Here is a 13598-nt window from a genome sequence, read left to right on the forward strand (position 1 = left end):
TCATGCTATATACATATATAATGTATATAACATAATATCATGTAACCTCAGCAGCATTTTCCATTTAAAAAAAGTTTTCTTGAGGACTTTTGCTTTTTTTACCATTATCAGTCATCCCATCCCTACTATATCTCACACTTTGAGACCAAAGAAAAACAATTAAGCCGGAGCAACCAACACAGAAAGTTATTTCTGATATTGTATGTAACATTTTACAACCATTATTCTTTACTTCTACTATAAGAGAAGCAAACATTATATTTTCCATTACTATGGAACTTTCATGCTTGGACTTCCACCCAGGGTATTCTGGAGCCAGTTGGTACTGACTTCTGTGAGAGCTGATTGCTAAATTTCCAGTTGTGAGCTTTTATGAAACTGGCAAATACTACAAATGAGAGTTATTGTTTTGTTGAGTGCCTAGACTTAAGAAAGTGATAGAGAAAATATTAATAAAAGAGATTAAACATAAAAATGTATTGTAATATATTTCCTCCCCCCCGGGGGGGGGGCTGGTTATTAGGCTTTTACCAGCATGCTCACAGTTTCTATCCCCCAAAGTACTTTCCCATCCAATTGCCCATTTGAACCTCAAAGCAGGAGTGTGAAGAAGACAATGCAGGGATTGTCACCCTCATTTTGTTCTTGGCTGGATCTATGATCTCATCCAAGTGGCTACTCTCTCCAAGAGTACAGACTACAACCCAACCATACTTTTTTTAAATTATTAATTAAGTGCTTTTATTTTTATGTTCAAGTGAAGACCTGCCTTTTCTCCCTTTCATTCCCCTCCCAGTAGGAAAAACAGGAAAAACAAAACCCCCATTAAAACATGCATAATGAAACAAAACAAATTTCCTCATTAGCCATGCCTAAAAATTATGCCTTAATTTTCAGAGTTCACTCCTCTCTGTATGGAGGAGGGTAATATGTTTAAGTATAAATCTTCTGAACCTGGTTGGTGATTATGATGCTCAGAGTTCCTAGATTGTTCAAAGCTGTTTATCTTTACAATACTGGTATCATTGCAGCCATTGTTTTCTTGGTTCTGCTCATTTCACCTAGCATCAGTTCATATAAGTCTTCCCAGATTTCTCTCAAACCATCTTCTTCATCATTTTTTTTAGGTTTTTGCAAGACAATGGGGTTAAGTGGCTTGCCCAAGACCACACAGCTAGGTAATTATTAAGTATCTGAGGCCGGATTTGAACTCAGGTCCTCCTGACTCCAGGGCTGGTGCTCTATCCACTGCACCACCTAGCTTCCCCTCCTTCATCATTTCTTACAGCTCAATGGTATTCCATCACATTCAGATATCACAACTCGTTCATTCATTCCTCAATTGACGGACTCCTCTTCAGTTTCCAATTCTTTACCATGGCAAACAAAACTGCTATAAATGTCAAATGGATCTATTTTCTATTTCTTTAATATTTTGGGGATACAGACCTAGCACTGGTGTAACTGGGTCAAAAGGAATGCACAATCTAATATATTTTGTGGGCATAGATTCAGTTTTTTTTTTTAAGAATGACTGGACCATAGTGCATTAAAATATCTTTTCTCAAAGCTCCTCCAGTATTTGCTATTTTCCTTTATTTTTGGGTGGGTGGGCAGGGGAGCAGAGCACGACATTGCCAATCAGATGATTGTATTGTGGAATCTCACTGATGTTTTAACATGCATATCTCTAATTATTCGTGATTTAGAGATTTTTCAAAAGATTATTGTTATCTATATCCCTTCATTCTACCTGACTTTTTTGTCCTTCCACAAATACTCCCTGATTTAAATAAAAAATGTTGAGAGCACCTTCTAGATCTAATGATCATAAAAGTAAGGATGTGATTTCTATAGTCCTTTGTATCTTGGACAATCTATGGTCAAGATTTCTTCTGGTTCTGACATTCTGGGTTCTAAGGTATCTCCCAGCTCTGAAAATGTTAAGTTCGAATATTCCCCCAGTTCTGACATTCTGTGTTCTAAGAGCCCTCCCAGCTGTGACATTCTGTGTTCCAAGGACCCTCTCAGCCCTGACATCCTGTGTTCTAAGGCCCTCCCAGCTCTGACATCCTGGGTTCTAGGGGCCTTCCCGGCTCTGACATCCTGTGTTTCTGCCTCTCTCTCCATAGTTCAATGCTAGCTCTTTTCCCAGGGATAGAGTGCTGATGGTTTGGCCTGGGACTGACACCAGAATGGTGAGCAGGCTGCAGAAGGTGTCAGAGGCTCATGAGAGTCTGGCTTGGAGAGGGACATGCTGGGAAATCAGGATTTCATTTCAAGAGCACAGGGAGCCAAAGGGACTTGGCCTGAGGGAAGCCCCAGATGGAGGTGGCAGCAGCAGGAGCTAGGACAGGAGGGTCCTCAGCATGCCAAGGGAGAGTTCCTTCCACTTTCTATATGAAAATTTAGACAATGTATCAAGTTGGGCTTTTTGTAACACTTGGGACTTCACTGGTATCATATGGAGCCATTAGGTGGAGCCCTAGTGCTCAGAACGCCAGGCCTGGAGTTCAAATTCAGTCTTAGGTTAACTGTGTGACCCTGGGCAAGTCATTTAACCCTGTTTGCTTCAATTTCCTCACCTGCAAAATGAGCTGGAGAAGGATATGGTCTTTCCAGCAAGAAAACCCCAAATGGGGTCACAAAGAATTGTACGTGACTGAACAATAAAATAGTCATGGAAAGAACTCTGGACTGGAGAAACTGTGGATTGAGATGTTTTAAATCCTTAGACAAGTGATTCAATTTCTCTGGACCTTACTTTCCTCATCTATCAAATGAGGGGTAGAGATACTTTCCCCACCTGTCTTATAGGATGGGTATGATGAAAGTCTTTTGTCGACCTTAAAACTCTACAAAAATGTGAATGCTTATAATTTCCATTTCCATTCCATCCAAACTCTGCGAAGCTGGATAGACAACCATTCTGACTTTGCCACAACTGAATTTTCCATTCTGGATAAAAGAGGTAGGATCATGGAGGCAGCTAGGTGGCACAGTGGATAGAGTGCTACTTTACTCTGTTTGCCTCAGTTTCCTCATTTGTAACCACTCCAGTATCTCTACCAAGAAAACCCCGAATGGGATCATAGCCATATATGACTAAAATGACTGAAGAACAACAATAGCAACAATGGTTTAGAGATAAAAACGATTTTAGAATATAATTAGACAGGATGTTATAATTGGACAGGATCTCATGATCATATACACGTGAAGTCGGATAGGGGTGTAAAAATGTACTTTTCTAGGACAAGGCAGAGGCATGACACGACAGTTGTTTGGTTGAAAAAGATCTAGGGGTTATAGTGGACCACAGTCTCAGTATGATTTCAACATGAAATAATGATCTTGAGCAGCATTGAGATAGGACCATTCAGGGAATTAAGAGGTGAGAGTATCTCTTTCCCATATCCTGGTTAAGCCAATTGTGTTCAATTCTGGTGCCCTGGTTTAGGGAGGATAGTGACTAATTGGAGAATATCAAGAGGAGGGCAACCATAATGGTGAAGGTCCATAGAAGTTGAAACATTGTTCTTGAGGAAGAGAAGACTGGGTGGGATCTAGATGACATTCTCTTGGCCTCACAGGGAAAAGCCAAGAGTAAGGTAGAAGTTGTATGATAATAGCAGCTTCCTAATAATCTAAGCTGCCCCAAAGTGGGCATGCCCCACTTTTGGACATGGTTGGTTCTTCCTCATTGAACAACAGATGAAGCCTGAATGATCACTAGTCAGATGGAACATTATAGGGATTCATTTCAGGCTATGGTTTGAACTAAAAGGTTACATCTCAGGTGGTTTTTTTCCCAACTCTGAAATTTTGGGATTCTGTAAACCAATCTATTCCAACCTTTGTTTTTCAGGAGAATAAAATTCTTGCTCAAAGTATCAAAGGAGGAAGAAGCAGGGCTGCGATTTCAAGTCCACCCATGTTTGAGCTCTCACTGAATCAATCACATAACTCAGGCTTGGAACACTTTTTGAGATGGGATGCTTTGCTGGGTGAGAGTGGCTCAAGACATCTTGTCTCCTTTCTTCTGTTTAGTGTTTGAAATTGGTGAGGGGATGGGGAAGCCAGAGGGGAGTGGGGATGAGACCTATTACTTCCCCTACCACCCCCTCCTTCACTAAGATGATTTCTTATTCATCACTAAGTCCTTCCATATTAGCAGAGAGAGGAAAAGGAATGTCTGAATTAAAGGGGGAAGGAAAGCTGGGGAGAAGAGGTTGATGAAGGCAAAAGTTGCAGAGGGAAGAGGCAAGGAAAGAAAAAGGAGTCAGAATAAAGGGTAGGAGAAGAAGGAAAAGTGAGAGAAAAAAAGGACTGGAGATGGGAGGTATGCAAAGGAAAGGAGATAGGAAATGAAGAATCAGGATCAAGGGGAGAAGGGGAAGTTGGGGGAGATAAAGGAAGGGATTGGAGAAAGAGCAATAGGTTGAGAGGGAAGGGGAAGAGAGGGAAAGTCAGAGGCAAAGGGAAGAGTAAGAAGGGAAAAGGAAGTAGGCACTAGAAATTGGGGTAGATAGAGAGAAGAGAGAAGGAAGGGGCAGGAGAGGAAGAAAAAATACCCTACAATTATAGAGATACTTAAGGTTGACAGAGCATCAAGTAGAAAGAGGGAGAGGGCTAGGCAATAGAGAGAGGGTAAGTGAAGGTTGGAAATAAAGGAGAAAAAAGAGTGAAAGAGAAATGGAAAAGAGGAGAGGGAGGTTTGGAGAAGAGAGGGTGGAAATGAGAGATAAAGAAAGGGAGAGGGTGAGAGAGGGATGGAAAAGAGAGAGGAGAGGAAAGAGACAAAGGAAGAGCTAAGAGGAGAGGAAAAAAGAGGGTAGGAAAGAAGGGAGATGATGGAAAAAGTAGATGAGGAAAATGAAAAAAGTCAAAGAGGTGGAATAGAAAAAGGAGAGAAAAGGATTTGAGAAGAGAGGGAAGATAGAAGAATGATCGGAGGAGATATACAACTACTGTCCCATGATGCTTTGGGGACACTGAATACTTTGATGTTGAGCTGAAATTAAACCAAAAACCACCTCTCTCTACCCCCCAACCCAAGCCCCGACTTCATGTCATTGCTGTCTTCTGGTTTCTCTCTTAGGCTGGCCTTATGTGAGGATTGGAATGCTACATTCTTCCTTTGGCTCCCTGAGGACACAGTCTTCTTTGTGATGACCATGAGGCAGACTTCCATCCTCTCCAGTCTGTCACCAGTCAAAGCTGAACCTTCCCTCCTGGGGTCTGACAAAAAAAAAAAAATCCCTCCCTTTCTGAGGTTCCACAATTGCCAGAGAAGAAAATTGTCAAAGACTTGGAATCTGAGATACTCTCAGCTCTTTCTCTCAGGCACCATTGAAGGGGAAGAGGAGGGGGAGGCGACCTGGGGAGCCCAGAGGCAGAGACACCCACTTAGTCCAATAAACCCACTTAATCCCTTCTGGGCAGTCACCAGAAGCAGCCCTTTCCAGGTTAGGGGATCAATCGGGAGGCAGATGTGAGAGAGAACTGAGGCCACAGCTGTCTGGGGAATATGGTAGGAGTTGTTACCACTGGAAATCTGAAACATTTGTACCAGTGAGACAATATGTGTTACAAAGTCCCTTTTAACTCATCCACTCTACATGTTAAGATCCCTTACAGCTCAATTATTCTTTTTTCTAAAGTCCTTGTAATCTAAGTCCATGTTCTCTCATTTATGTTAGAAAACCTCCCAGGTCTACATTTCAGCTTTCCACTATTTTCAGATAAAACATTCTTTGTTCTATGTTCCAAATTATATCTTCCTTGTTCTGTAGTTCCTTCCACTTCTGACTTTGCACTGGATGTTCTAAAGTCCACCCCAGCTCCAATACTATACATCTCATTCCATTAAAACAAAAGTTATGTCTTAAAGTTCCCTGTCCAATAGTGACATTCAATTTTCTAAGGTGTCCTCCAACTCTAAAACTCTATGTTTTAGGTCCTTTACAGGGATCACATTTATGTTCTAAGGTTCTCCCATTTCTGAAATTCTATGTTCTAAGATCCTTTATTTACAGTTCTAATATCTATATTCTAAGGGCTCCCTTTCATCTCTAAAATTCCATGTTCTAAGGCATCCTTCAGTTCTATCATTCTATGCTTTATGGCAGCTAGGTGTTGAAGTAGATAGAGCAATGGACCTAGATCAAAGAAAAACTGAATTCAAATTCAGAACACCTAATAGCTGTGTGCCCCTTGTCATTTAACCTGTTTGCCTCAGTTTTTCTAACTGTAAAATGGGGATCACAAAAGCACCTACCTCAGAGGGTTGTTGTGAGGATCAAATGAGATGAAAAATGCACAGTGGCAAATAGGAGGCACTTCATAAATACTTTCTTCCTTCCTCTTCAAATCAAATATTCTATGTTCTGAAGTTTCTTCCAAATCTGACTTTCTCCTGGCTATTCAAAGACCTCAGTCCAGTTCTGACATTTTATATTCTAAAGTCCTTTCCACCTCTAAAATTCTATGCTCTAAGGTCCTTTAGAGACCTAAAATTCTATGTTTTAAAGATCTTTCCATCTCTAAAATCTATGTTCTGAGATCCTTCCTTAGATCTGACATTCCTTGGTCATTCAATTAAGACATTCTATGTTCTTATGATTTCCTATAGTTCTAACATTCCATGTTCTAATATGTTTTAATATGTTTGTTTCTAAATTCTGAAGTTTGTTCAGTTCTAACATTCTTTATCATAAAGACCCTTCCATTTCTATTTGATGTTCTCATAGTCTATGTTTTAAGGTTCCTTCTGTCTCTGCCATTCCATGAGCCCAGCAATGGAGACCTGTGATTCTAAGATTCAACTATCACTCCCTGGGCAAGGTGGCATGGTGGGCAGCTTGCTGGATGTATCTCTTAATCACAACCTTTCAAAGTTATGTTCCTCTTATGAAAAATGGAGATAATAATTCTTGCACAAACTTCCTTTTGGACTGGTGTGAAAAAAAGCACTTTGTAAACCTTAAAATCCTACTAAAATATGAGTTTTCCTTGGATCCTAAAGCAGGACTGTCTCCTGTTGAAGGTCGGCAGTGGATGTTTCTAAGCCTCCCAGGTGTACCTGTCACTCATTCCCTAAGCAAAATCCAAATGGGTGCTTCCACATTTTCCTGATATTCTGTAAACACACTTCCGTGTTTTGTATTTTGTAAGGAATCTTCATATCCATTACCTGATTAAAAAAGAGATGATGGGACAGATATCATTTGATAGATGGGGAAAGCCCATGGCAAGAAATGGCATGTTTGAGGTAACATAGTTCTATTGGGGCAGAACAGCAATAGGAAAGCCCTTAGGAAATGAAATATCAGACCTGGGAAGAAACTTAGAACACAAAATACCAGAGCTAAGAGGGTCCTTAAAATCCAGACTATCAGAACTGGTATGGTCCTTAGAAAACAGGATGTCAGACTTGGGAAGAGCCTTAGAAGCCAGAATGTCAGAAATGGGAAAGCCCTTAGAACAGAGAATGTCAGAACTGGGAGAACCTTTAGAACAGAGAATGTCAGAGCTGGGAGGGTTTTTAGAATGCAGAATGTCAGAGCTGGGAGGGTCCTTAGAACACAGAATGCCAGAAATGGGAGAACCTTTAGAATCCAGAATGTCAGAGCTGGACACAAAATGTCAGGGCTTTAGAACAAAGAAATTTAGATCTAAAAGAACCTGAGCAAAACTTTCAGATGAGTGGTCCACTAGCTATCACATCACACCATGGTGCTTCCTCTCCTCCCTCTACCCTTGCTTCTCCTCAGTTCACAGATCTCTTCATTCTCCTCTCTTTGCTTTTTATTCATGTGATTCCCAGTCCCCAAAATGGGCTCAAAGTATCACAGATTTAGGACTGTGTAAGCCTCTGATTTCTGAGGTCATTTAGCCCAAGTCCCTCCTTTTCCAAATAAGTAAACTGAGGACATGTGAAGTGACAAATGATACATGGTTAGTAAGTGACAGGTAGAACGTGGATGTCGGTGGGCTGGGCTGCTCCCAAGTTCTCCCCTCTTTCCACTGCCCCACACTCCTTCCCTCTCTTCATTCCAATGCTTCCTTTCTATCTGGTCTTCTCTTCAAGGCTCTAGTCTGGAGCCCCCAGTCTAAGGAAATGTTTGATCTCCCCTCTGGGGGAAAGCAGCCTCTCCTGTCTGTGTCTCTCTCCATGCCTGTTTATCTTCCTCTAGCCTCACACTCTCCCTTATATAGTGACTATCTGTGTGTTCATCCTTTACCAGCCTGTACATAGGCTCTGAGAGCTGAGGAAGGATGATGTCGGGCTCATTTCTAGGCCCTGCAACCAGCTGACCCTGTAGAGGTTCCCTGAGGACACCCCAGCTCTTGAGCCTACCCCTTCATTTCATTTCTCATCCATTCCCACTGGCTCCACTTGCCATCAACCAGCTGTGACCCAAGCGGCCTCCAAGGCTCCTGGCCTGGCTGGCTGCGCAGGAGGCTGCATCCCCTTAGGGTCTCAGCACAGTCATGGTGGCCCCACCTTTCTCCTGGGTTTAGATGACTTTAGTTACAGGCAGGATACCCCCCCACCCCCTGGCTCTGATCATGGTAAGCCCCATAACCCCAACCCTGGCAAGGAACCGACATTTGTGGGAGAAAGGATCAAGGCAGAGAGAGACCCCCACCAAACGCTGAAGGCCATTTCCCTGAAATCCAAAGGGATTAACAGTGGGGAAAAAGAAAACAGCTGGGAAATCTCCAACAGGCTCACTCCCCACAGTTCTGAGCCCACTCTCTACCACTGTCCCCCCCGCTTGCCTTCTTTAGGGTGTCAGATTTCGGGCCTGGGAGCAGCTTTCCTTATAAGCCAGTCAGTGGGGAATTCTGGCATTTTCAATTACCAACATGCTTCACTGGCAAGGGGAATAAGGTCAGCTGTGCCCCTTGACCTTTATATAGAGATAGGACTCTGGGGAGAGTACACAAAGAACGGCTTGTGCCTGGGAAGGGCTGAGTCTTCTGGCTCCGGGGGGCAGCCTGGTGGAGGGGAATGGAGAGAGAAAGTGAGGACTGCCGCAGGGGGTCTGCTCAAGAGGGCCAGGTGGTCCCAGCAGCCCTTATTGCCTGACTGAGTATCTATCCTAAAGCCTCCCAGAGGAAAACTCATTTGCTCAATCATTGATTAGCTGGGTGGCCTTTCACCAAAGGCCTTTCCTTTTTGGGGGCCTCAGTTTCCTCATCTGTAAAATAAAGGGCTGGTAATAGAGGAAGACATTACTGCCTGACCTCTGGGCTTCAGTTTCTTTTATAAAATGAGAGAACTGGATTTTAGGTGCTCTTTTTATCAGTTTAAACGGCCTATTTGTCCTAAGATCCCTCTGAACTCTGACATTCTCTGTTCTCTGGACCCTCCCAGCTCTGACATTCTGTGTTCCAAGAAACCACCCAGTTCTGACATTTTTTTGTTCTCTAGACCCTGCCCGTTTTGATATTCTGTGTTCTAAGGTCCCTCCCAGCTGTGACATCCTGTGTTCTAAGGGCCCTCCCAACTCTGACATCCCGGGTTCTAAGGACCCTCCCAGCTCTGACATCCTGTGTTCTAAGGGCCCTCCCAGTTGTGACATCCTGTGTTCTAAGGACCCTCCCGGCTCTTACATCCTGTGTTCTAAGGACCCTCCCAGCTCTGACATCCTGTGTTCTAAGGGTCCTCCCAGCTCTGACATCCTAGTTCTAAGGACCTTCCCAGCTCTGACATTTTGTGCTCCAAGCTCCCTAACACTTTTTACTCTAAGTTAGATTCCATTCGTGACCTTTTTCATATTCTGAGACACTTTCTAGCTCTAACATTCTATATTCTATTATTTTCCATTTTGAGATCCCTTTCAAATCTAACACTATGATTTTTTTGAATCAATTCAAAGAGGACTAACTAAAAAAACCCTATAGGTTAAGAAACACCCCTGTTGCAATTCAGAGCTATGGTTAAGTTTTAAGTTGCTACAGGAACCATATGGTACGAATGAATGTGCAAAGCACTAGGCTAAGATCTGAGGATACAAATAGACAAAAGACATTCTCTGTTCTAAAAGGGCTTAGATTCTAATGGGGGGAGACAATTCATACTGACATAGATCTATCTATAAGGACAAAAATGAACCACTGCCCTGCTCTCAAGAAGCCTACCATCTCTAGGACAAGGATGCACTGAGTATCTCCTTTGTGACCAGGCCTGTACTAGAGTCTCTGAATGTTATAAGGGTAGACAACAAGTCTTTCTCATTGCCATAGACCAGTTGGGAGATTAGACTCAGCCCAGCTGGACAACCAGAGACCAAGATGAGGTAAGATTGTGTGGATCTGAGTACCTTTAAAATGCCTTCTCTTTGAAAGAGAAAACACACTAAAAGAAAACAAAATACTGTAAAATAACAGTGATTTGAGACTACAAACAACTTTTAGAGAAACCAGACATGGGAAAAGGTGGCCTAGATCTGGACCAATAGAGTTATGTGATCAGTGCCAAAGGAAATGATGCTGACAATATAAGGTTGCAGGCTTTCAGATAAGGCAGAGGCCAGCATGCACTTAGGACAGTCAGAAAAGGTCCCAATCTCTTCTCTAAGACCAGTCAAGAGCTTTGGGAAACCAAGTCTCCAGCCCAGTGTTTAAGGCCACCATTTAGGGAAGTGACCCCTGTTGAGATGCAGCCTGGTGACCACTCCGGCAGGAGCCATGGGGACCATGGGCCACTAAAGACCCAGAAAAGAGTTATCTCAGGTCCCTGGCTCTCTCAAATGGTTCAATGTCAGTAAATGAGATGATTGAATCAATGGAAATAGACAGTGTTATCATTTGATTTAAGATGACCCTAAGGACCATGGGACCTGTCTATATGATTTCCAACTAAAATTTCCTATATGAATTGTCTCCCCCATTAGAATGCAAGCTCTTTTAGAACAGGGAATGGTTTTTTTTCTATTTTTCTCCTCAAAGTTTGGCCAGTGCTTTGCACATTCATTCATTCATTAACTCATTCATTCAAACCATGTGGTTCCAGTAGCATATTAAAACTCTTTCTAACCATGACTGATGAACACAATAAGGCTCTAAACTGTAGTCAGGGAAGTTTTTTCACCTATAGTGGCTACAGCACTGGAAGACCAGGGTTCAAATTCTGCCTAAGACACCTATGAGCTGTGTGACCCCAGATTGGTCACTTCTCTCTAGGGCTAGGCTTCTTTGTCTTGAAGATGGAGGGGTAGGGCTCAGCCTTGGATGTCCCTTCTAGCTCTAAGTTCATAATATCATGCTCCTGTTGGCTTTAAAATGTCAAGGTGCTCTCCCCCTTTTTGATAGGGGAACAAATGAGAACTATTTCACCATCACTTCTGGGGATGGTTCATGTGATAGCAAACACACTAATGTAGCACTGCATTTGAGTAGCCACTTAATGAAGGTAACCTGTAAAATCACATGTAGAATCACAGACTGCCAGAGCTAAGTTAAGAATCTTAGAGATGGGGGGGAAGAGAGCACCTTAGAACAGAAAATGTTAGAGCTGGGAGGGCCCTTAGAACACAGGATGTCAGAACTGGGAGGACTCTTAGAACACAGAATACAAAGATGGGAGGGTCCGGAGAACAGGGAATGTCAGAACTGGTGGTCTCTTAGAACAAAGAATGTCAGAGCTAGAAGGGTCCTTAGAACATAGAATATCAGAATTAGGAGGGTCCTTAGAAAACATAATGTCAGAGCTAGGAGGGTCCTTAGAACATAGAATGTCAGAGTCGGGAGGGTCCTCAGAATAATGGTATTTTTGATCACAAAATACAAAAGTTGAAATAAACCTTAAGAAATACCCTGTGGTCTCCAGGCTGCCCTATGAATAAGACATTTCCGCTTTCAGCTCTGGTATTTTTTCCCACTGTCCTTCATCACTGGAATGCTCTCCTTCCTTTCCTTTCAGCTAATGATCTCCCCAGCTTCCTTAATTCTAGTGTCTTCTCTCTGCATTTACTTCCTATTTATTCTGTCTACAGCTTGTTTGTACATAATATTTGTCTTTCTTTCTTGAAGAAGTGACCTTGGACAAGTCACTTCACCCCATTGCCTTGTTTGTACATATTTGTTTGCTCATTGTCCCTTCCTTAGACTGTAAGCACCTGAGGGCAGGGACTGTATTTTGTCTCTTTTTGTATCCCCAGTGGTCTGTGTCTGGTATAAAGTAGGAGCTTCATAAATGCTGACTGAGAAGTGAGAAGCCTTGGGGGGGGGGCAGAAGAGCTGGGTTTAATAGTGATGGTGGTTCTCCCCTGGATCATGGGTTGTCCTTGCAGAGTCTTCCCTCCTTCACTGAGCTTGCCCCCTTCCCCTCACATTGAACTGTGGAGAGTCCTTTGTGCTTTTCAAAGCTCTTTGCCCCATTGATCTTCACCAGGCCCCGGGGGTGGGGGTGGGGGGCAAGCCTCCCTGCAGTTTGCTCCACTTTCCCATATAGAGTATCTGTGTTTCTGTCCTACTGGGTTGTTGAGAGGATCAAAGGAGATCACAGAGGAGAGAGAGCTTTGAACAGTTAAAAGGGCTAAACACATGTAAGGGCTGCAGCATGGGGGCTGAGGAGGGAGACAACACTGTCTGGGCAGCTGGAGGTCTGGGTTCTAATTCTACCACTGCCACCAGTTGGCTGAGCAATTTGAGACCAGTCACATGGTCCTTTGGGGCTTTAGCTTCTTCATTTGTAACAAGGAGGCTTGGTTAAATGATCTCTAAGGCACTTGGGGGGTTACATATTCTCTATGCTGAAGGGATTTCTGGTGCCAATATTCTATATTTTATGTTTGAAAGACCCTCCTAGCTGGCATCCTGTTCCTAAGGACCCTCCCAGCTCTGACATCCTGTGTTCTAAGGACCCTCTAAGCTCTGACATCCTGGGTTCTAAGGGCCTCTTACACTCCATTCTAATATTGTTGAAGGTGAGCTCTTTTAAACTGCATCTTTTGGTAAAGAGCTGTGGACTTTTGGTCAGAGGATCTGACTCGATCATTTGTCAATCACATCATCTCACCTGGAAAATGAGTCTTATTCTAGAAAGACCTCTAAAGTCTCTTCTGCTCTGTACCTGATAACCTATGTATCAGAAAATGGATTTGAATTGTGGCTATATCTCTTATAGTTTGTGATAATGGGCACATGCCTCAGTTTTCTTCTCTGTAAAATTGGAAGAATACTTTTCAGACTTTTGTGAGGTTCAAGTAGGAAAATGTACATGAAAGAAAGAACTCTGGTGAGTGAAGCATCATTTCAAATGATGACTTTTTGTTCAGGAGGTGAAGGCTTTTGGTATAGGGAGTCAACTTCCTCTCCCCAACTTCTAGTTGCTGCATCTGCTTTCCCCTCTTGTCTGCAGGCCTGGAGGAGCCTCAGTAGGAACTGAGGAAAAAATCATGGCCGGCCCTATCATCGCCCCATATGGGAAGAGGGAGGCAAGGATCCCCAGGTCTCCAATTAAGAGGGCATCCTCTGATGGCAGGGCCTCCTTAGAGCTCATAAACAGAGTGCCATGCCCCAGGTGGCGGAAGTGTGAGCTCCCAGGGAAGGAAGGCACTCCTGGCACACCTTTGGAGGCTTCC

General features: G+C 43.1%; 1 protein-coding gene across 1 annotated transcript in view; it reads right to left on the bottom strand.

Moving 5' to 3' along the window:
* EPHB2 (EPH receptor B2) overlaps window positions 1-13598 on the bottom strand; it is a 267723-nt gene that overhangs the window by 44719 nt on the left and 209406 nt on the right. The gene's annotated exons all lie outside the window — the stretch shown is intronic.

Source organism: Macrotis lagotis, chromosome 1 (assembly GCF_037893015.1).
Source record: "Macrotis lagotis isolate mMagLag1 chromosome 1, bilby.v1.9.chrom.fasta, whole genome shotgun sequence".
NCBI classification, from domain to species: Eukaryota; Metazoa; Chordata; class Mammalia; order Peramelemorphia; family Peramelidae; genus Macrotis; species Macrotis lagotis.